The sequence below is a fragment of the Harmonia axyridis genome, chromosome X (genome assembly GCF_914767665.1).
Source record: "Harmonia axyridis chromosome X, icHarAxyr1.1, whole genome shotgun sequence".
NCBI classification, from domain to species: domain Eukaryota; kingdom Metazoa; phylum Arthropoda; class Insecta; order Coleoptera; family Coccinellidae; genus Harmonia; species Harmonia axyridis.
The window spans coordinates 1,991,488-2,017,632 of record NC_059508.1 but is presented as its reverse complement, the minus strand read 5'-3'; the positions used below and the strand labels follow the sequence as shown (position 1 = coordinate 2,017,632).

General features: G+C 35.4%; 1 protein-coding gene and 1 pseudogene across 2 annotated transcripts in view; both read left to right on the top strand.

The window, feature by feature from the left end:
- LOC123686013 (lachesin) overlaps window positions 1-26,145 on the top strand; it is a 295,523-nt gene that overhangs the window by 230,603 nt on the left and 38,775 nt on the right. The window lies entirely within an intron of this gene.
- On the top strand, window positions 24,003-24,583 carry LOC123686014 (annotated as a pseudogene).

The following is a 26,145-nucleotide window of genomic DNA, read 5'->3' as shown; positions in this document are numbered from 1 at the left end:
TTTAAATAATGATCAAACGAACGGAACCATTTTTGAAAAAACTGTAAAATATTGACATTCAGACAAACGTTTGCTTCAAATGTGTTAGCAAAGACGAAAAAAGTTCATTTTCTGAGCAGTACTCATTGACAAAGAAACTGCAACACCCAGAAGGAGCTGTTCAAATTAAAATTTTTTTTTTCAGTGAAACATAGGTAGTATAGCAAGGCAAAAATGATTGAATTTGGAGAAAAAAATCGTGAAGGTTTTTTCATGTGAACAATTTTTGTTACTTAAATATAGTAGTCGTTTTTTGCAAGTTCTTAAATTTTACAACGAACCATCTGCTTGAGGAGATCAAAAGGCGATGTTTAGTTGTTGTTGAAATGCCTAGAGCACGTGTACGTGGAATTTATCGCCAGCTATGTGAATTTGAAAGAGGTCGAATTATTATTGGTCTACGGGAGGTCGGGTTGTCATTTCGAGAAATCGCTAACCACACGAACAGAAATCCAACTACTCTGTTATGAGATGTTGTGAAGCGTGGTTTGATAATACCCAAAATCGAAGAAGATTAGGTACCAGACGTCGAAGGGGCACAAATGGAGTTCAAGATCGACGTCTAAGACTTATGGACATTAGAGACCGATTTGCGACAACTCGATCTTTGGCTGATGAGTTGTCAGGAGAACATGGCATCCTGTAACTGTCCGAACGGTTTACCGCCGGATAAGGTCTTTTGGACTACAGCATTATCGACCCCATCTTGTATTACCTCTGACGGTTGAGTATCGCTGGCAACGTACAGTGATGCAGATAACTTCAACATTGGAATGTGGAATGGCATCAGTTCTTCTTTTCTGATGAATCTCGATTCTCTCTAGGTGTACATGATGGCTGAAGAAGGGTTAGACAACGTCGGGGAGAAAGACATGAACCTCAGTTTGATGTTGAGCGTCATGTACATCGGACAGTAGGCGTTATGGTTTGGGGTGCTATGCACATGCAAGAAGGTCACCTTTAGTCTTTATTCGAGATAACATGACAGCGCTGCGTTACCTTCAAGAAATAGTGGAGCCATATATTCTCCCTTACCTTAAACGACTCGAGAATCCAATATTTCAGCAAGATAATGCCCGATCTCATGTTGCCAGAGTTAGTTTAAATTTTTTCAACCCAGATCCCCCGATCTTTCGCCGATAGAGTATGTTTGGGACATCATGAGTAGAAGGCTTGGAAATTTACCTCAGCCCAAACGGACTTTGGCGGCTCTGAGACATGAAGTGAAGGTAGCTTGGGATAGTATCCCTCAAGAAGAAATAGACCATCTTAATGCATCAATGGCGAGACGTGTTGGAGAGTGTATAGATAATCGCGGTGGACAAACACATTTTCAACAAATTTATCAAAAAAATTTCAAACCCTTCGTTTTTTCTTCAAATTTCAATCATTTACTTCTTGCTATACTATCTATGTTTCACCAAAAAAAAATTAAGTTTAAACAGCTCCTTCTGGGTGAGTTTCATCAATAAACTCATCATTGAATGACTCAACTCCTCCACATTGAATATCCTCCAATTTAAACAGTGAGAGAGTAAAATAACTCATTTCATTGTGACATACTGTATTGATTCATCCGTGATTTTTCCAGCTAATGATCCTTCGACGAAGAATACCTATTCCTTGTTCCAGAGACACAAGGTCATTATGGATTTGCTGCTTTGAATAATACCGTACAGATCATCTAAATTGTTGCCCTTCAGTCCCAAACTTCGAAAAGCTGCTGAATTAATCCAACCAATCTCATAATTAAATAAAATTTTGCCTGACCTAGATAACTCCAACAATCACATTGTAGTTCGTGACATCGCTAAACGAAGCCAATATGTGGAATCAGTTTCTGCAACGACTCTGATTCACTCAATATAACAATAGCATGTGACTACATGATAGTCATAATTTCGCCATATCGAAAGCAATCAAGATGATATCGAACATCAATCTGTCCAACATCATCTATAGGATGGAACTTGAAGCAGTTATTTCGAAAGAATTATACTTCGACCTTACAAGAAGATAGATTGGGATTTTTTTCCTTCTGTTTCGAAATAAAAACTTATTTCGATGAATCGTTTATTGATTGCTTGTCAAGGGCGTAAATCTTTTCTTTTTTTCTTGGGAGAGTAACCGAAAAGAAGTTTTTTACAACATTTATTAATATAATAATGTGGGAAAAAGAGGTTTTAATAACCTACTTTGAACTGAATTACTCAAAATATTTTTTGTATTACCTATTCGATTGTTCTTACCTCATACAGGGTTTTCCTTAAATGGAGTTACGAATGAAAATGAGAGATTCCTTGGATAATTTTAATAATAAGAAGTTCCATAATCATGAGCCCGCTGACGCTTTGTTTTCGAGATACAGGGTTTTTCTTGTATAGTCGTACCTACTTTTTAGTGATGCTTATTATCAGTTGAACGAATCTTTATTAATCTTTGCTACAGAATTGGATTTCCCTGAATGAGGATTACTATAGAGCTATTTGAATTTTTCTTCTCGAAATCGATAGCAGATACGACAAAACTTCGACAAAAAGTGTAGTACTAGACCAGAGTTTCCTTTTACATTTTTCTAAAGTTCCAGTGCTTCACCAAAAAATAGTGGAGAAAATAGGCGGGTACCCTTCCAGAAAAAATATCACCCTAGAAATTTGCATACAAAATAAGCATATCACAAGATGAAATTTTCGAATTGGAATATCTATGCCTATTCAAGTTGAATATTTGTGAAAGAAAGGTACTATGAGAAAAAAACTTGAACTTTAACAACTGTCTCTCAAAAACAAAGTGTTTGCGAACTTATGTTATAGGACTTTCTTTCTTAAAATGATCCGAGAAATCTGTCATTTTCATTTGTACCTCCAATTTAGGAACACCGTTTAAATATAATCAATTCACTAATATCTGCACAAATACATTGCAATTTGAATGAAAAACAATAAATTGTACAACACAGCCCAGACAATTTGTCGATGCGAATTACTCAGTTCAGTTCTTTAATAACTACAGTGTTGAAATTTTGTAACGAGAATGATACAAAAAACCGAAAACAACGGGTGAGTGTATACCAATGACGAATGCAAAAATCACATATGGCAAATGAGGGGCATCGCCGACAAAGCGGATAGATAAAAGAAAATAATATACCTAGGATATAGATGTGCTCGTAATGCAATAAAAGTACTCATCTTGAAAGCGACAATGAACCCATAAAGCGTAAAAGTGTCCGATTTTTTACTTCCGTGTCGATTTCAAAGGAAAGTAAAATAATTATTGGTTAATTCAATGGAAACATATTCGTTTTTCGTATTTCCGAGAATTCTTGAATTTTATATTTTGGAAATCTCGGGGATGGGTAATTAACCCCTCTTTCTACGCCCTTGTTGCTAAAGAGCGATATCTTTTCAAGGTATGTAGTGGTGAGTAAATTCATTAGGGAAGTGTAAAGTATTCGTCTGTCCATGGAATTATTGTTAATTTGAATTACAACCCACGCACAAGTATCATACTTTTGTGGGAGATTTACGTTTGTCCATTCATTTCCGTCCATTCATTAATTAAGGTAGAATTAATGTGTATTATTTTTGTGTATTTCGGAATGAATAAACATTATTATTATTATTATTATTTTCTAGTTTTGACATACGAAATATCAGTCTCAGTTAGTTCTCTGACTTGTCCGAAATTCCTTTCTTTTTGTGACCGAATTAAATCCTGAAAAATAATAAAAGGTTCCCATCGACCTCACGAATTCTCCGTTGAAATGAATGCGAGGGTCAAAAATTCCACCCTTTGAAACCGACGAATGTTTTCAGAATCTGGATATCGAGTTGATCTAAGAGTTCTCGAACTGCTTTTTCATCTCTCAACCTAGTCCTTTCTGGACCATCATCCTTAAGCCCGATAGAATTCCAAACTGACGCTCCCTTTGAATTCCTTCTTCGAATATTTCTGATATCAGTCCCGGTCCAAAATATGACAGGCATATTTTCCCACTTCCTTCTAATAGATATTTCGGAATTCTCATACAAATTCCGGTTTTTGATATCGTATTTAATGAGTTTTCCGTTGGAAGGAAAACACCCGTGAAAACCTCTCTGTATTCATGTGGATTCTGAATTCTCCAATCTGTACTTTGGTTCTTCACTAATTTTTATTCCAGCATTTCCGAAATAGAATATTATACAGGGTGGTTCTCCTCATGGCCTATTAGACGTTCACGGAAATCTAATCAAAATTTTGTGCATAATAAATTCAATTGGTGGGGTTTAAGACAATAATCTTTCTCCCTAAAATATTTTCAGACTTCTACAACTTCCGGTTAACCTGTAACAGACTACTACTTTCGTATTTCACATGGCACACCCAGTTTATTATTGCATCATGAGATAGCTTATTTGATGACAATTTCAGCAATATACTTGGGTAAAATCTCAACGGATCATGAGTTAATTAGATTCCTATAAAAAAATGGTTGCAACGAGGTCTCACATTTCTGCAGAAAAAGTTTCTTTCGAAGAAACTTCTTCATTTTCGATTCATCCAATACGAAGTATTATAAGACTGTTTTCGGTTTGGACCAAAAATGTACAGTTGGTTGATAAGGCAATCATGAACTTGGATAATTGAAATTCGTCAGAATTCAAATTTTCAAATTACAAAATTGAAGTTCTGATTTCAAGTATAGGAATATATTTATTTAATGAATAGTATAGTGACCGATATAGTAAAAAATATAGATTGTAATTTGAAAATCTTGAGTTTTGATGAATTCGACATGTTCAAGATCATGATGTCCTCATAAACACCCTATCCATTTTTGGTCCAAACTAGGGATTCACGGCTTGGCTTGATTTTCAAGCTACTTGGTTTGAGCTTGACTTGATTTCAAGTCGAGTACATAGTAGTTTTTCAAATCTCAAGTAAAGTATTTATTTATCAAATACTTGAATCATATCAAGCTACTTGATTTTAGAAGTTTCATTGTGTCACATCTATAAAAAAAAAATGATGAAATGAGAAGGAACAAAAAACACTTCTATTTATTAAACTTATTGTATAAAAGAACCGAAAATATCAAATTTTTGAAATAGAAACATAAATTGAAACACTATTAATCATAATAAAATTTGAAAAAAATTAAGTTTCTTATTAAGTTTCAGGCTGTGTTTGATTTCAAAATTTCCATCCAGGATCTAAGACACACGAGGTATCTTATAGATTTGTCGCCTAACCTATTGCGGGTTTTTGTAACTGTAAGAGCAGCTCTGGAAAATTTTCTTTGTCATTTTGGCCAAGTTTGGAAAGATATTTCTGAAACTAGCAAAATCTAGTAATAGATTTCATAGAAATGTGAGAAAATTACTAATGAAAACACACTGTCGAATGCTTCAGTCTCTCGGCGCTCGAATATTTAGTCTAAGCGCGCACGAGATTGCAGAAATATAGGTATGCCGCGCAACGCGTGCATATCAAGTCAAGCAATAAATATCGAAAATCAAGTCAAGTCAAGCTCAAGGATGTAATTTTTTACGAGCTTGATTTTCAAGTCAAGTCTTAGTTGGTTAAAATGTCAAACTACTTGGCTTGATGAATTCCTAATCCAAACCGCAGTGTTATAATACTACATATTGGCAGAATCGAAAATGGAAAAAGCTTCTTTCGAAAAAAAACTTTTTCGGTTGAATTATTCAAAGAATATATCGAATGAATCTGAAATAATTGATTAAATTTCGCTCCGAAGTTTTACATCCAATATCACAAAAATTCTTAACTTTTGGAGGCCATATACAGGGTGGCCACTCTTTCAATGGGATTGTATTGGTAACTTTTAAACCATAAGAGTTAGAAGGTCGGTCAAATGGACAAAAAGTTGCATGCATAGAAGCATTATCAAGCAATTCAAACAAATCGAGATTATCAGGGCCGGTTTTCGAGATATCATAAGAAAAGTAAATTATGTCATTTTGATTTTTCTTTTTTTCCCACTTCATTTCAAATATCATCAAAAAATGTCACAGGAATTTTTTATTTGACAGTAAATTATCCTCAATTTGACGTAATCAGATTTCGTATCCAACGTTTCGTTCTCTCTGGGCCACCCTAACCTCATTTTTTTCAATACGGACCTGCATATTTTATGACATTTTTCGAAATAACTTTTAACGCTGAATTCAACGATATATCATACAATGTCATTCAAAGTTAATTTTCAGGAGATTTTGACCAAATTTTTTTTATCCAATTTTCTTCGGGTCGGATCTGTATTACCTTCATTTAGTTTAATTAACAACATGCAATATGCAATAAATTTCGATAAGAAAATCAACTTACCCATCTTGAACTAAATGGAACATATTAGAATCAAAGCAAGAAACCAGTATACTGGTTTCTTGGTTCTTCTTTTATAATAATCATTTAAATATTTCAATTCATAATAATTGAACGAAAGTATCATTTAATGAAAGAAAAATCAAATGATTATTCGAAAGTAAATGAAAATTAATGAAGTAAGTGTTCGAAATGTCCACCATTTTGTAAAATGCACTTTACGGTTCTGGAACCCATACTTCTTATACATTTGCTTGTTTGGTCTCCTTGAATACCTTCCAAAACATTCTCAATTTTCTCGCGAGGTATCACTATTGTTGTATTTGTCATTTGTTCCGTTGAAACAAATTACAGAATCGAAATTTATTTTGAGAGCATTACGATATAATTTTTGCAAAGCTTGGTATTCAAAATTAAAATCATTGTATCCGCGTCTCTTGACTATTTTATTAAGAGCAGTTTTTGAAAAATTCCATTCACTGGCCTCAGTTCTCGATTTTTTTTCTGGGTTCGATTGAATTTGGGTCAGAACATTGATATCGTTAATAGACTTGTTTTTTCTTACATACACACCATTAATTTTGGATGAGGGTCAAAATCTCCTGAAAATCAACTTTGAATGACATTGTATGATATATCGTTGAATTCAGCGTTAAAAGTTATTTCGAAAAATGTCATAAAATATGCAGGTCCGTATTGAAAAAAATGGGGTTGAGGGTGGCCCAGAGAGTACGAAACGTTGGATACGAAATCTGATTACGTCAAATTGAGAATAATTTACTGTCGAATAAAAAATTCCTGTAACATTTTTCTATAATATTTGAAATGAAGTGGGAAAAAAAGAAAAATCAAAATGACATAATTTACTTTTCTTATGATATCTCGAAAACCGGCCCTGATAATCTCGATTTGTTTGAACTGCTTGATAATGCTTCTATGCATGCAACTTTTTGTCCATTTGACCGACCTTCTAACTCTTATGGTTTAAAAGTTACCAATACAATCCCATTGAAAAAGTGGCCACCCTGTATATATAATAGGGTGGTCATTACTTTGTGTTGATTTCCGTGATGAGCTGTCCACAATTGCATAATGAAAAATTCGCCTTTAAATAATTAGATGAAATGAAATGTAAATTCACAGGCAGCATCTTTTATGATCAAATATTTCAAAAGGAAGTGAGTATGGGTTTCTCCATTTCATGAATCCCCATGGAGTATTTCCTTATTCAGTGCAGATGAAATTACTTTAGTATTCTTGTGTTCAGATATTCGAGTATATATCATCAAAAACGCAAAATAAGAAGATCTCATTAGGTTTAGTCGCGAGTAATGAAGTGAAGCACTTCAATTTCACAGGGGTTTTTTGAGAGGAGAAGACCTATGCAAATATAATTTTCCATTTCCTCTCGGATGATAAAATTTACCTTATCCGGTTTGAGGGAAAATTCGATACGAGCTTTTATTTACAATTGGAATAAATAATTCGACACTAAATATGGATCCGATGAAACCTATTGATGGAATTTTTATTTAATTAGATTCTATAACTGCGGTTAATGTAACACCGGGGTGCCATAAAGATAATAAAAATTTATTGCCGCAATCCAATCGAGTTTTCTCTAATTGAGTTTCCATTTTATGAATGGAGTGTATAAATGTTGGCCTGCAATTCCAACGCATATGTTCATCAGTTAAGGCAGCACTAGATGATCAATATTTCGGCGATTGATAAAAATATTTACTGAAAACTGAACGTTCATTGTAATATATTTCGAACGAATATATCCAATTAGATGAGAGACGATGAAATGTCATCTCAAAAGGCCTTTTGAACGAATTCGTTCGAAATCAAATCTCGTCCTAAAACGATTGTATATTTTCCTGATATGGTTTCGGTTCATTTTTTTCTCTATCCCAAAAATCAAATTACTGTTTTCCGTACAGAGAAGAGGAAGAATTTAACGATAAGTAATGTAGTTACTTCAAGTGGAAGTAGTCCAACTATAATTCAAGTTTTAAAACATCATCAGATCCGTTTTCAAAATATGGTCTGTAACATAATTTCTGTTGTATTAATCGATACCAGTTTCTTCTTCGACACTACTCCAAGTTGACATAAATATTTATACAGGGTGTCTCAATTTAAAGTGCCCACTTTCAATAAATCAACAACGAATCAGAATCTGTGAAAACACTCAGACAGGGACGATTTTTGATGACAGGGGGACATGATCTGGGATACGAAGCTTATTTCTACTAGCAACCCCTTGGAGAGGGGGCAACCCCATCAGGAATTTGAATAGGGAAAGTGGATAGTTTTGTAGCACAAATGTATGCATGGATTCAAATTTGTATGAACCTGTAGTTTGTGTTCTATAAACTGAATATTCACAAACTTACAGGCTGTTTTCCCAGTGTATATTATACACAAATAGGTTTTATATTCTTAAATTCGCAAAATGAAAGGTACGTAGTTAAGAAATTTTTATAGAATTCGAAAATTCGTTGCAATAAAGAAATCCTAAGCTGACAGGAAAACCATTTCTGTTTGGAAATTGGTGGATATTGTTCATTTTGACTTCATACTGTGTCAGCCTCTGATCTGGAGTGGAAGTAACATTTTGCTTATGGTAGAGAAGAAAACATAAGCTACTGGCGGAAGCTGAAGGCAGATATAATGAAATTTTGCAGCATTCCCTCCCACTCACGTATTTTATTTACTCATAATATCCCAGCTAGATAGATATCGAGACTGTTGAAACATGTTATTACATGAAACCGACCACCTTGCTCCAGAGTATCATCGGATGCTTCCAATGAAAGAAAATCTTGCAGTTCATGCCGGCTGTTTTATTGATAGGAGCCAGTTGTAGATTGCACCTGTTGGTATAAATAATAAATTCTTCCGAGCATCCACAAATAAGAATTCGTGTTCTATATATTCAGATCGATAAATTTTATTGTACTTTCTGTCGGAAGAATGCGATTTATATATTTTTCGCGGATGGATACCCCTTTGTAGCAAACACGCAAAGTGCGTGGGTAAACTTAATTCATAGAGAATATAAGGTTTTGGAAACCTATAGAAATTGAAGTGATTCAAAATAATGCCAAAGATTCAGTATTTCCAATTTTCTCAGTATAGCTGCTACTTGATGTTAGCCTGCAGTCCTGCATTTCCAGATAATATAAATCCTCGATGATACCTGGGTTTTCGAAATTGTATTATTTAATCAGAACCTGAATGGATCAACATCACATAAATTTTTGCTTCAGTACCTATATGAACTTAATTCATTGCTCATTGCTTAATAACAAACTCAACCAAGATACTGGAAATCCTGAATATTTCCTGAGATCATTTTCAGTTCGAGAGTATGAACTCAAATTCTTCGAACGAAAATTTCATTACTTAGATAAAAAAGTACTACTTTTGCTGTAAACAAAGCATTTTACTCCAATATTGTCCAATTTTTCATGGTACGCTTTTAGATTCTCAGAAAAAAAAATTTAATCACATGACGCAAATATATAAGTATTCAGATATATATCCTCTTCATTAAGAAAAATACAAAACTATTGGAAAAATACGAAAATATTTTACGTGACAAGAAATGAGGACTACTTATCTCTATCCCAAACTGAATTTATCTACATTCTAGAGTCTAAACAAATTGAATATAGATGCCTCAAAATATATAACTCCCCACCAAATAATATCAACACTATAGAAGATGAAAACTATTTCAAAAGAAGATTATATAAATTTCTTTTAGAATTCATTAAGGTTTAGAGGAATTTCAAAGTTAATTGTGATAGTAGATAGGTAGGTACCTATATGTTTTTTTTTGGTACTTCATATTTCACTTCCTGTCCAGATAACTTATTCGAGTTTTATGGAGAAGATTTGAAATAAAGAACCATTTTTATTATTATCATTTCTTTTCCACTTGGTGAGATTGCACTTTTATATCTGAAATGCAAGATTTTCAGCTTTTTCTAGGGAAGCAACTCAAATTAATTCTCTTGGGTTCATGCTATATTTGATTTTTCTGTGGTTGGTTTTTCCAATACTCCATTCAGAATGCTCTTCAAACCAAGAACTTGCATAGCATACACAAGTAATGTGTTTGCAAAATGCTTTTGGCCCTTTACCAACAGCACACTTACACAAACAAACTCTGAACAATTTTTCCTTCTAATTCAATGGCAATATTCATTAAATAAGATGATTGCTCTTGTGTTCTCTGAGTGCACTTGCCCCCTAGAAAAAAGTAACTTATTGCAAGAATTAGTCTCTAGAGCCACTAAGTGGGTACTCGTTCATCATTCATCACACTGTAGCACTGCAGCACAGTCATTCCCACATAGTCTTTATAAACTTCTAAAGAATAATTATTAATATTTACTATATCTGAGTTAGGTGGAACACTTTTTAAAGTAACACTACTAACTGTCAGAGGGTCACTCAACAGTTAAAACTATAGATGTAGGATCCAGTTACTTATTGTTTCCCTGTAAATAATTGCGATGGTCAACCGGATGCTTGGAGACCTTTTAGTTTCTTTTAGTGTCGAGGGCATGACAGTTTCAATTGATTTACAGGGAACGAATCGTTATTGTACATAAATGTAAAAAGGATTTGTTATTCTTCGAGGTGTCGAAGATATGTCAAGAGTTGTAAATCTTGAAGATATTTATTGGGGGGTTGATAAGGTCCGAAGACAACACGGTCGTGCCAGATGGTTACATATGTTCATCAGGTTCTAGTCCTTCTAAAATATTCGATTGCCAGGAATCCGCGAAGATCTTTGTGGGCGGTACGGCAAATATCTCATTGGACTTGGGGGATGGTACCTTCCCCTAAGAGTGTGGTCAAACCGAGACAAGGTAGTTCCAATCGGGAGAGAGCACAGTTCAAATTAAGCCGAAGACGGGTACAGTTAAGATTAAACCGAAGACGGGTACAGACGGTACAGTTTAACTTAAGTCTAAGACGAGAGACAGAACAAGTTCGGTCGGTCAACTTAAGACGTACGACGTAAAGACGGTTCGTGGACTAGATTAAGACGAGTCACGAACAAATCAAAGACGAGACGACCGAAAACTTGAAGTACGACGAAGACGTGATAATCGAAGACGTTTCGAGCAATTAAACTAGAGTTAAAGACGAAATTCAGTACCGTAGTGAGAAACTTGTAATTGAAACGTAATTAAGATCTTCTCGATACTGAGTTTCTACTGTATAATTGTGGCTCTGTAAATAGATGTAAATAATTCAAAAGAGTTTAATTATTACAAATCCAACAAAGTCACGGAGAAAAAGACGAAAGTCCAGATAATCGAATCATACCTCTAGACGATCGATTAACCAAGCCTACATAGATATTGTTTCATATCACTTAATTTACGTTTTCATTAAAATTATTATATCCGTAATAGTCTTGAGTGTGGAAACCCATAGCTGTAAACTCGTAAAATAAGCATACTTTCGAAAATAAATGTGTTTTGAACCAGTGAACAAACTTACCTTTGAATCAGCTGTTCTTTTAATCTGTTAAATTGGCTTTCTTTTTCAACTCCGCTTTCAAAGCACTGACATTTATTGAACCAAAATTCATTATTACTATAATTAATCTGAATATTCATCAGAAATTACACACAACAGTGTAATTACTGATAAAAGACCATCAACACACAATGGACATTTCAAAATTCAAATAATCGGAGATCTCACGCTACACTAGCGCACCTAGTGGCGAATTCATATGCGATAGCCCCCATTAATAGCTAGAGTAATTATTTTATATCTCTTACATGAATCGCCTGAATTCAAGTTGAATATCCTTTTTTAAGCAACAACCTATACCCGAATCAATCAATCAATCCTCATAACATCTCTTAATTAAGAAAGTAATACATCAAACTTTAATAAATACTTGAAATGGTTTTACTAGAAAATAATGAGTCTTTAACCCTGCGTAAGAACTACCTAATTTTTAGACACTGATTCGACATGGTGATTCCATTTCAGAGAGCTCTCTGATTACTCTAAAAATGTAACCGTATCTCTGGAAGTGACTCGCTGATTCAAACATATCAATACCAAACGATCATAATAAGTATTACGGAAACGAATTGTTAATTAAAATCAAAGCATTCGAGTTACACCACTCCACAAATAAGTGGAACATTACATATTGCTGTGAGCTCGAAAGGACTCTGTGCTGAGACCGCCATCGACGTATCATCAGCAAATCTAAATCTGACTATTCGATTTCAAATGTTTCAATTTGTAGGATTTCACATATGCCTACTTATGCGTTTCGTCCCTGGCACACACACCGGACTCATCAGTGTGACTTTGGTATAATTGTGTGTGCCGTGTCACAGACGCTTGGGTAATTTATTATTATCGGGAGCCGCCGGGACTCGAACCCGGCACCTTGTCGCATCTCGGTGAGTGAGTCTACCTCTTAACGTCTAGGCTACTGAATGCCGTGTTTATTGTTGCTATGTGGAGCTTGTTCAATTTCCAGAATTTATTTGGTGAGGCTCTGTCTAATCTGCCGCATAGTACAAGCCGCCACTGTTTCAAACGACCTATTACGATTTATAATGAAACTAGCCACCCATTCAAAAATATCCCACGAAAACTACAGATCACAGTCCTTGAACGGAGAGTTGGGCCAAGTTTCATTTCTGTGGTTGCATCACAACCATAGAAAAAAATTACTCGATTTCGACACAAAATGACCTGAATCTCCTCTAGTACTTCTCCGATTGCGATGAAACTTTGCACTGAGGATCACAGTCCTTGAACGGAGAGTTGTGCCCAATTTCATTTCTGTGGTTGCATCAAGAAATATCGAAAGCACGTGATAAATGAAAAAAGAGACCTGTGTGAAAAATCCCCTAGTTTCTCATGAATAAAGTTTACAAATGAAAAAGCAGCTATTTGAGTGGGCCTGTCTCCCCTCAACACTTTTAGGCTGCTAGTAAGAATTTTAAAGCGAGAGTTTTTCGGGATACTTTGGAGGAAACGCTTGATATCGAAATGGAGCAGATAATTTTCATTTATCTTCATATAAATTCCGCGAATAGCAGAAAAATATTCTTAACGCGCTTAATACGCGAAATAATAAACGTAACCTCACCCGTCGCTTCTTACCGTAGAAGGTGGAGTGAAAAGGGTATTCAATATTACGAGTAACACGGAAATAATCACCATAAAATAACTCGACACGTATGAGCCTGGCGTAGAGACTTCCCGAAACGTGATTAAGCACGAAAAAAAGCGTTCGTGTACGCCCGGCCTTAGTTCATTAAACGTTTCACTTGAAATACCTGGAATGTTCCGGCCGGTGGCTGGAATTCCATCGTGTTCCGTTTGTTTTTTTTTTTTTTTCACGGATGAACGAGTCATACATTCTCCCTCGGTTTCGATTGACAGCTCGGAGGTTTTTATCATTTCAGAACTTCAGTGGACTGATGGCGAATATGAATAAACATCATTCCAGTAAATGAGCCGTGATGTGCAACTCTGAAGTTTCATCCCGTAGTGGAGGTAATGCTTATTTTTATAACTCTGCCCTCTGCCGACTGTACGGCGGTAACGGACGGGGGAAGAGTGGGGGAAATGCTAGCCTCCATCCGATTTATCGTTCTTTTGTTTTCGAAAGGTTGGTTTTATCGTTGATTAAAATTGAATCGCGACATGGATGGGATGGCAAGTGATTGTAACTTTAGTTTTTTTTTTCGGTTATGGCTGCTAGTTCGTTTGATGACGCAGACGATCGATCATGTACCTTTGTTGACGGTCGATATGAACGTGCTTTTGACGGTTTAGGGCGATTTATGTACACTCTGTCTAATGTTTAAGGTTTTGTCGATTTGACTCTTTCACCTTTTTCCTTACAGAAAGAAGATGTCGCGATTTTGGTCCTTTTCATTTACAAATTTATCAACTCTTCGTTATACAGTCTGTTTTTGAATGAGGTATGACGATATCTCTTGTTTCAAAATCATATCAACCTACTTTGCCTAATGCTCACTCTGGAATGCACGGTGCAGAAATGCAGATCAATTGACGAGAAAAGATGAGGTAACTCCTTTTTGCCTTTCCTTTGCCTTTTCCCTATTCAAAATTTGGGGGTGAGGGTTGTAGTAGCAAGGGTTGAAGCGCTATGCGTCCGTAACCTACATCTTAAGTTGTCCCCCTCGAAACAGAAATCGACCTGTCCGAGCATTTCTATCGAAAAACTTTATTTCGTCTGTAATATCGTCTGTTTCGTTTTCAAATGGCCACCCTGTATGAGCAGAGTGGAACAACACCTCCAGATATGGTGATGTGAGTGATGATTATATTCTTCAAACTTCAATACCGTATTTCCAATCAGAAACTCAAATTGAAAGTTCTCAGAAGACGTTTGCATGTAGGAAGAGAAGAGAAAAAATTTAATCAAACTTCCTTCCTATCCGCCATTCGAAATGCTTATATAAACAATATGATATATCGTGATATAAAAGTGTGATTTTTCATTCCAAGGTTTTATAGTGTTTCCACTCTCCTGCCAAGTAGAGAGATCCGTATTTCCTGTCTAACGCCCTTGTCATGTTCCACGTATAATATTCTAGGATATGTCCAAATGGGAACCATTTTTCATCGGGTCACTTCTCTCACAAGGCAACAAAGATAAAACTTCACAGACAAGAACCCTCCTCTTTTTATATTGCTCCCGAAACAACAAAGATAAATAATTGTTGTCAATGCAATATTGTGTTCTTTCCAGCGGGTTCATTTTAATGCTACCTACCCAGTACCCTGTGCATCACAAGTTGGATCGTCTCGTTATATTCACAGAGGGGAAATGATGAATACGCTATCGAAAAATGGGAACTGTTAATTTGAAACGCATATTGAGAATTTGCAACAGTTCATATTGCAAATTGCGTACGCTAGAACCAGTTTGTTTCTGTTTCTCTTCTGCTCCCTAATTGTCCAATTGATTATAACTAGACTTTTATATTGAACTGCCTAATAGACTTCCATTCCATTCCGATTTTTTTTTTCATTCTGCGTTCCGATGAGTGTTTCGATTTTTTTTTTATTTTTATTTACTTGCTTTCAAAATAATTATGCGCAAGCACAAAAGCTATTTGGTTTTACACTTATCACTTGTTCAAAAATGCAGGGTGATTCAAAATTTAGTATTAATATTTGAGGCCGTATTGTTCAGGTCGACATAACATTTTTTTTTCATAAATATATTTCCGCGAACACTTTGTTACCGTTACACTTTGTTTAGTTTTTGAGATGAATTTTAAGTATACATATAGGTTCGTTCAGTCCATTATTATTATTACATATTATACAGGGTGTCCCGGGAAGAATGCGACAAATGAATACCATGAATTAAAGTCATCAAGGAGGACCCGTATCAAGAGGTTTCAATCGCCTGAGTGCCTTCGTTTGGGATATACAGGGTGATGTTCATCTTTTGAGTGAAATTTCACTGTTGAATAACTCTTTAACTAATTGACCGAATAATTTCAAATTTTGAAGTTTTGTCACCCTTTCCTATCGCCTTCCTTCAATATTTCTTAATTCGAATAAATCAGATCCGGACTAAGAAAATTTCAGACTTTTCCTATTTCCGTGAATATTGGATCACCCTGTACGTGAATATTATGATTTTTTTCCGTTTTCGGAACCACAAAGAATCAATTCATTATTAAAATTCTAAATCTCGGCTTGGCACGGTCATACAGGGTGATCAATAAACATTTACTTATGAGTGAAATTTTTTTAGTTCAATAACTCTTCAAGAAACTCACCGAATAATTTCAATTTTTGAAGTTTTGTCGCCCTTTACTATCGCCTTCCTTCAATATTTCTGAAATCGAGTAAATCAGATCCGGACTAGGAAAATTTGAGACCTTTTCTATTTTCTTGAATATTGAATCACCCTGCATGTTGATATCATGATTTTTTTTCGTTTTCGTAACCACAAAGAATTAATTCATAATAAAAATTTCAAATCTCTGCTTGGCACCATTATTCAGGGTGATCAATAAACATTTCTTCATGAAAGAAATTTCATAGTTCAAGATATCTTGAATTTATCGTTAGAATTATCAAAACAAAAAACAAATGGAGTCCACAACAGAAGCCAGCCGTCCATTTGTGGTTTCCGCAGGAATACCTTCAAGTGTTGCTCATCTAACACTTTTTCACCGTACTGATGAGGGCCGAAAGCCCGAAACACGTGTCTACGGTTAGCACTTCTCCTGAGGGCATGTCCAATATTCTTTTTTCTTGCTTTATAATTATTCCTCGATAACTTTTTCACATATCATTACCAGGACTAGAGTTTCCGGCAGCTATAGCTTCCCACGTGATGATGTTGGTTATTGCCCGAAAACCCATAGGGTCTTCCTGCGCAAACCACAAATGGACGGCTTGTTCCATAGCGTATTTTCTCTTAGCTAATGTCTATCTTAGACGCGCGTCCAAACTGAACTGAGCCAACTGATCACAGAACTGTCACAAAAGTTTTTGTAGTACGAAATCTCATCTTTCTGAAGCAATGTAGTAAAACCCGATCAGACTCATACAACCCGAGATGATAACTAAAGCCATCGTTCGGAAAAAAAAATGGATTTCTTTTTACTGCTCCTAATATTCTAAATCTTCCTCATGCTAGGCGATCTCGATTACCCAAAACAAGAATCTGATATATCACGGAATTTCACCACAGTTTTATCTTTATCATGCATAATTGCCATAGGCGTACAGGCACAATTGTGACGTAATACTTAACTAGTGAAATCTACCATAATACCGACGATTAATTTATGTTATTCCAGTTATCGCGGGCAATCTACCAGAAACCAGGTGAATTCATAGCGCCAACTAATCAGAATTAAATTCGCGAGGGCCTAAAATAACCAGTCATACGTTGCGTTGAAAGCTCTGCAGCATTTGTCCAGGGAATATGAGCTGGATCAAATCAATTTCATATTTGAGATTCTGAACGTGTTTGCGATCTCTCTGCCGTCGTGGAATGTCTATTATTGTCAACACGGGTAGATGGTCACCATTATTTCAATATAAGCCGAGGTATGTCTGCAGTTTGGTCCTTCCATAGTTTCCGGTTTTACATTCAGTCCAATTGTTTGAATAACTGAACGTTATACCAGAATTAATTAACGGAAAGGAATAAAATTCTGGCAGAATGGTCCTCTCGTCAAGCTCTTGATGCGTAGAATGTGACATATGCTTTAGACATAATGAGTTTCCTCTCATACGTGAACCTTGAGTTTGCTCGACTATTTTGAAAGAGATCTTTGGATCTGTCCACGAATTCAATCATGATAATGTTATCCTAAGGCTCCTTTGTAGGTTGTAATTTAGTTATGATATTGTGGATATCACCAGTCTTTACATCTTTGAGTGATTTCAAATGAGGTCAATGTAACGTGAAATGCTTGGGAAAAACCAGCAATATAGATCTGCTAGGTTCATACAACGGGTGTGTTTTTCGAGGTATATAACTTTAAGTTGGCATTACTGATGGCGACCGATTTAACAGCTGTCAAGTGATGGCAATTCATCATGAATAGACATCATGAATAGACTCACGCCTGAACAACGCTTGCAAATAGTGCAATTTTATTTCGAAAATAATGGTTCTGTGCGGAATACGTATCGCGCACTACGTCCATTTTATTTTGTTTAGCGATGAAGCGCACTTCTGGTTGAATGGCTACGTCAACAAACAAAACTGCCGCATTTGGAGTGAAGCTAATCCTCAAGTGTATGTCGAAACACCGTTACATCCAGAAAAACTGACTGTTTGGTGCGCTTTATGGGCTGGTGGAATCATTGGTCTGTACTTCTTCAAAAACGATGATGGCCAGAACGTAACAATCAATGGTGATCGGTATAGAGCCATCATTACTAACTTTCTCATTCCTGAATTGAACAACTATGATGTCCAGGAGCTGTGGTTTCAACAAGACGGCGCAAGATGTCACCCAGCTCGTGCCACAATCGATTTATTGAAAGACACGTTTGGTGACCGCCTAATTTCACGTTCTGGACCTGTGAATTGGCCTCCAAGATCTTGTGATTCGACACCGCTAGACTACTTTCTGTGGGGCTATGTAGACTCATTGGTCTATGCCACAAACCCTTGACCATTTGGAAGACAACATTCCCCGTATTATTGCCGATATACGGCCACAAATGTTGGAAAAGTCATCGAAAATTGGACGTCCAGATTGGACTACATCCAAGCCAGCCGTGTCGGTCATATGCCAGAAGTCGTATTTAAAATGTAATGCCACAAGATTACCTTACGGATAAAGGAAATTCATGTCAATCGGACAATCCATCATTGTTTTATTGCAATTTAAAGTTCTATAGCTCTAAAAAAACACCCTTGACATTCAAAGTTGAGATTCACCTGATAGTATTTCTTCGGAAATAGCCCAATCCAATTTAATTGCCATTATCATGAGTCTACAATAATATAATCGAACATCCAGTGGCGTAACTAGAGTTGTCTAATGAAAGGGGTTACCCCACTTTGAGAAAGCTAATTCTTTCAATCTTTTTAATTTTCACTTACACCTTTTATATTTCTTCTAATCAATGTGTCATGTGCCCCCTTGATTTTTTTCGAAATTTCGAATTAAAATTTTCTTATACGGAATAGTGCTCATGAACATGAGCTCTATTGAACCAAACAGAACAACAGTATTCAGCAGCAGAATAAACCAAGGCCAATGCTGCCGTACGAAGAGTGCTGGCATCAGCACTCCATGAAGATCCTGCTAATTTTTGGAGGATATTATTCCTCTACTTCAATTTCAAACGTAAGTTTTCTAAGTGAACCTTGAAAGTCAAAGAAGAATCGAGTTTAACTCCAAGATATTTGGGAGCATAATTATGATTTAAGACAGAATTATTGAAAGTTACTTTCGATTTTCTATACTTTTGTTGATTATTTAAATGAAAACAGGATACTTCTATTTTATTTGGATTAAAGCATAAGCGCCACTCAAAAAAATAGTTTTCCATAATTCTCGGATCTTCATTGAAAGTATTTTCAATAATTTCAAAAAAATTTGACGAAATAAAAGAGCAATAAATGGATTTCTCAGATAAAGTAAGAGGGATATCACACGAAAGATTACATCATAGAAGAAAAATGGAGTCGAATTTGAAAAGATACGTCTTTCAGTAGAAAGAGAGAGAAAACTGGTGAAACCAACCAAAGTCCGTTGGTGTTGATGACAAATTTTATATTAAGAACATAAAAGTCGGATCCGTATTACTCCAGTTTTTACAGGAGCATTCGACAGAGGTGTATGGGACCAATTTGTCGATATGATGTCAGGGGCATTCATGTTGTTGATTTACAATTCTGCTAACGAAATTTCTGTTACGAATGAGGGAACCCACGTACGTTTTATATCCCCTATAACTTGCTTTGTGTAGTTATCAACCTTGTATCGGGAAGGGGCAGATTCTCAGTACGAACCTGCAAGCTTTAATTTATTTATGTTAATTTATTATGTATCTAGCGCGGTACACAACTACCAAAGTTTAGGGTTTGGGGTCAGTGGCGTGCTTTAGAGACATCTCCGCCCTGAATGCAGTCACTCTGCACGACAGTTTTTTAAATTTCCAATCGAGCTTGAGTTTAAAGTTATATTCTAAATCCTTCATTTCATCGGTCGAATCCTACTATTTCAGGTTTGGAAAATGTTTTGATATATTACCATGTCAAAACAGTATTTGGAATACACACAATACAAGACGGTTCAGTATCTATTTATAAATAAAATTGCAGAATCGTCGAAATTATGTGTCACTCAAGTTCTATTACTATTTGAGATCATGGAGAAGGTGCACCCTACTTACGGGCATGTTTGTAAAATCTCGTGGCACGTTTTTGTCCGGAAAATTCATATTTACGGAAATATTCGGTGTGGGAAGTTCTACATCTACTAACTGAGTATGCAAGAAGCTAGGAGGGCGAGCAAGTATAGAATACAATACAATTTATTTGCATAAGTTACATGGATAATCTTACAATTTTTTTAACTTCAGCAAAAAGATACTCAAAAGCGGACTGTGCAGCGACTACATAAGCTGATCACGCAAATCTCAACATGGCACACATATTGTAGCACAGACGCATGAGAATACCATATGAGAATCCAAACTATGAAAATTATAGCATAGTTATTTATAATACAAGTGCAGAAGTCATTGATATTCTCTCACGTGTTCAAAATAATATTTCAATAAATATCGTTTAGTGATTTTTGCATTGGAAAATATGGGTTCATAGAAGAGTATTCTGTATTACACATTTGACAGATAATAAATGAACCCTTGGCAGGAGAGTTCCTAGTACCAACATATTAGAATAATAAAGAATAACCAATCTGTGTGAATCAGAGATATTTTCGCACGATTTTGTTCCACAAGGTGTGGCAAAAAAAAGGATTAGCCACAGAATTAAGGAAGTATTAAACCATTCTGATAAAAGACGATTGAGCTTGTTGAAGCAGTATGACAGGCGCACTATGACCAGGCGTTAATCTACCACTATATAGAACCAAGAGTGCCAGGATGAGCATAATCGACATACCAAGGCAAGTAGCTTGAAATTTTAACCAAATACTTGACTTAAATTCAAGCTCGTGAAAATTTACATACTTGAGCTTGACTTGACTTGATTTTAGATATTTATTGCTTGACTTGATATCAAGCTACTTGATATTACTTGAGATTGATATGCACGCGTCGCATATAATGAATAAAGAGGATTCCCCGAGCGCCTAGAAACTGAAGCATTTGCCAGTGTGAATTTATTAGTAGTTTTCTCACATTTCATGAAATCTATTCGTAGATTTCGATTGTTTCAAGAATCTAAAAGCTGGGGCCACATTGAAAATATAGGTTTGAAAAACCATTGAAATTAATTCATGTTTTTATTCTATATGAAAAATACTCGGAAGAAGAGAACATCAGAAACAAGAAAAATATATAGAATTTATTCAACAAATACTCGTATTACACACTCACATATATGTTTCCATATAAAATGAAAAAAACAAAACGAATTTCACCGAAGCGGCAAATATTGGAGGGCAGGATTATCTACTTCATACGAGAAATTCGAATTCCTAGAAGTACCTATGTATAGAATAACTTCATTGAATTGCACAAATGATTTTTTATATCAAATTAATTTGGGTTGGGCGTGGGTGAATTGGATGCATGCGGCAAATATTGGAGGGTGGCATTTTCTACTTTTTCCAAGAAATCGAAATTCCTAGAAGAATTTATTCGAAAATTGGCTACACATTTCACATATATGATTTAAAGTGATTTAATTTATGTTTCTATTTGAAAAAATTTATTTTTTTGGATCTCTTATAATATATGGGTCTCTTTAATAAATAAAAGTGTTTTTTGCAAGGTTTATTCTCTCCTCATCATTTTTTTATTGATGTAACACTACACAATGAAACTGCTGAAAGTCAGATAGCTTGATATGATTAAAGTACTTGATAAGTAAATACTTGACTTGACTTGAGCTTCACTTGATATCAAGTCAAGCGCAAGCCAAGTAACTTGAAAATCAAGCCAAGCCGTGAATCCCTGAACATACCCGACCTTATTCGGCATGATAAACATACAAAACAACAAATTATTCTAGAAACATCTTACGATAAAAAAATGTTCAACTCTGTCGATTGTCGGATATGAGCCCCCTGCTCTTGGCGTTGCGATGCCACTGGAAGCATCGGAGATTCGCAGGCGCTACGAGCTCCTGGAGCTGTTGAAGAGAGCGGCACCTGCGGAACTGCTGGTCGACGAAATAATTTGATACACATTTCACGGAAAAGGCGCTCTATTCTCCCGCTTATCCCGCAGGAATTCTTCCTTATCCTGCGGCTTGGAAGGAATTGCACTTTCCAAACAGTGGTGATATCTTTCAGACGGTTCATTTTTCAGTTCTCTTTTTCACATTATGGATCTTTCGTTGTTTTTAATATCGCAGAATGTTATTTTTCTGTATTGTGTTGGTCATTGGGGAACGAAGAGTGAGCTTATATGAAGCCAAGAATAAAAGGCTAGAACTACTAAAGTTAGAAAGCCTCTTTTTCTCCAAGAATAGTCCCCAACTTAATAATGCAACTGCAATTGTAATTTGAATTTTCCTTATTGAAAGAGAGAGTGAAAAGGTATAGGTATCAGAAGAACTGGTCCAAGAAATATACGGACTCACATATTGAGATTTGTTCTTGTTAAATACTTCTTAGAATTGAGATGAATTGAGAGACGGCTTTCAAAATAAATAAATAAATAATTTATTGAATCTCTTAGGACAAATTATGTATGAGATAAGTCAGTTAAGTACAATATAATGCGACATATACTGGCACTAATAAATAAATATGTAGATATACAGGGTGTTTCCTAAACATGCGGCAAAAATTCAGGGGGTTGTTCCTTGGACTATTCTAAGAATATTTTGTCCTTTGATGATTTTTGAAAAACCTATTTGTTTCGAAGATATAGGGGAAACAAAATTTCAGATAATAACATTTTATTATGAAAAATTACATGAAAATTCAACTCAACCTACAAAAACTGTTGAAAATGACCACCTCTAGCCAGCATACAAGCATCCAATCTTCTCCTCATTGACTGCCGAACCCTTTCAAAAACACCAGGATCATTTCTTATTAAGTTACACCCAGCAATGATCCGATTTCGCAAGTCTTCCACATTTTCTACTGGAAACTGGCCGTTTTTAGTAATTGGTTAAACAAATTTAAAAATAAATTGTACCTTCTTAGTAAACACAGTGCGGTACGCATTTTATTTAAACTATTATTAATTTTAAAAATATGAAAAATGTTGTTCGCCCTGTATCTTCGAAACAAAGAGGTTTTTCAAAAATCATCCAAGGACAAAACATGCTTAAAATAGTCCAAGGAACAACCCCCTGAATTTTTGCCGCATGTTTAGGAAACACCCTGTATAAAAGTACAATATACAGATAAAATAAATACAAATACAAAAAAAAAGAAAGAAATTTGACATCAGAACAGTTTGTCATTCAGAAATTCAGCAACACTATAAAAACATTTTTTCAAAAGCATTGACTTAACACTTTTTTTGTACCCTCGAGAGTCCAGGCGCTCAACATTTTTGGGAAGGTGATTAAAAAACTCAATGCCCTGGAACTATATGATTCCAGAACTGCTGAACAAAAAGACTATTGTGAGAAAAATTTGTTGAGCGTGCAGGTATTCTCTATGTGAGATAGCCAAGCGCCCTTGTTGAGGAACGTCGTCTTCAAGAAGCCACAGATTGCAATATAATAAATACGTATGTTCCTGCGATCCCAGAACCTCACATCCCAGAAATCAGCGTATACCAAATGCTACGTTGTTTCATGGCTAACAAATTCAGGTCTTGCTGAAACTAACTGACGTGATCACATTTCCTCAAATTGTAGATGAATTTCATATCAGCATTCCACAAGCGTTCGAGCTTGTTCAATCGTTGTTCATCGTTATAATCCTCTTTGATGTCACGATGGCTAATAAAATAATAAGAGCTGGAGGTGCTGATCCCGATCAGTTTGAGTCCCAAGTGGCTCAAGCTTTATTGGAATTGGAACAGAGCTCTGATTTGAAAGCTCAACTCAGGGAGCTCCACGTTACTAAGGCTAAGGAAATAGATTGCAACAATAAAAAGTCAATCATCATCTATGTGCCGATGCCCAAACTAAAACAGTTCCAAAAATTGCAATCCTGACTTGGTCAGGGAACTTGAGAAGAAATTTAGTGGTAGGCATGTAGTTTTCGTTGGTGAACGCAAGATTTTGAATAAGCCCACACGTAAAACTAGGACTAGGAGCAAGCAGAAGCGCCCAAGATCTCGCACATTGACTGCTGTGTATGATGCTATTTTGGATCACTTAATTTATCCAGCTGAAATTATCGGCAAGAGGATAAGAGTGAAGTTGAATGGTTCTCAGCTTATTAAAGTTCATTTAGATAAGAATCAACAAACCAACATAGAACACAAAGTTGATACTTTCTCCTCCATCTATAAGAAGTTGAATGGAAGACAAGTAATCTTCCAATTCCCAGAGGCATATTTGTAAAATATGTAATAAACAATTTCAAAAATCAAATATAAGGAGTAAAAGTCAAAAATGAAGATTTTTTCTAGTTTGGAATGACAAAAGTTTTTTAGGAGACGTTGTCGATGCGAGCAATAAGAAAAAATTTTACTCGAGCTCGTAATTTGCGTATTCCAAGAGAATGTTCCATTCACAATCAGACCAAGATTTCTGGCTCTTGAAGAATAGGAAATTTTCACACAATTGAGGATGACCTGATGATAGCAACTGAATTCAAGCTTTTTGTGGACCCTATGGTAATTGATTGAGTTTCAGTGGTATAAATACTCATTATTTATACCACTGAAACTCAATCAATCACCATAGGGTCCACAAAAAGCTTGAATTCAGTTGCTATCATCAGGTCATCCACAATTTTGTGAAAATTTCACCCGAAATGTACAACTTTTTTTACGATGATCTTTCTAGAATTTCTCTTACTGCTTCATGCATTGATCTCATATCAATGCATGAAGCAGTAAGAGAAATTCTAGAAAGATCATCATAAAAAAAGTTGTACATTTCGGGTGAATGTAGTAGTAGGTATAGATATAGATTTGTATATCACACAGGGGAACAGCTGTTTTGGTGTGGAGGTTTCTGAGCTGATTCTATATTAATGTGATATTCTGAATTCAAATAACTTATTCATATTCACCTAGGAGCTCAAATTTTAAAGATATACAATTTTAGAGATATATAAGTTAAATTATTTCAACTCAAATCCGTGAATGTGGTTAACAAAGGTAGATACGAAATTTTTTTTAGGTATACAAAATACAATAGTAGGTCGTAACAAACGAACAAAAAATTTGAGAAATCAAATAGTCACTCAATATTTCGAAAGCTTCTTTTCCGCGACATTCTTGAATGTTTTTTTCAACAGTCCTTTTTTAAACTCCAACATTAATCTGTCATCATGTGCATGTCCCATCTTCCTTGGTAGCGGTCCTCCATAACCTTGTTCCTCACTCATGTCTCCCAAATTTTCTGGAAAACGGTCTAAGAGGCTGTGTGAATAGTGTATTTTAATACGAACTCATATTGCACCCTAAGAATTTGAAACTATTAAGCGCATCTTGTTGGAGTATTTGGAAAAACCCATCAAATGAAACTCAGCCAGAAGTATATTGAAGTCAATGTCGAGGGCCTTGTTTATTCTAAAAGTACCTAAATTATAGTATAATTCATGAGTAACCCATAATTGAGCATAATATAATGGTAGCCCGATGTTTTCTAGAACAAGCGCGTCAAAATAGGAACTGAAAATATGTATCAGAAATTGTTGGACTTCAATCAATCCAATCAAAATTTATTCAAACATCTAAAGTAGTACAATTTTTTTACAACTTTCAAATGTAATTGAAGCACTGGAGAGAAGAATAGTAAATACTATAGACAGAATTCCTGTTTGGATCAATACTTGGATTGGATACAATAGTTCGATCAATACTTTTGAAGTTTTAGATTTTTTCGTCAGTCTGTGTTGTTGAATACGCAGAACTAAATTCAAAATACTAATGATAGGGCTCTTCGAAAAAATA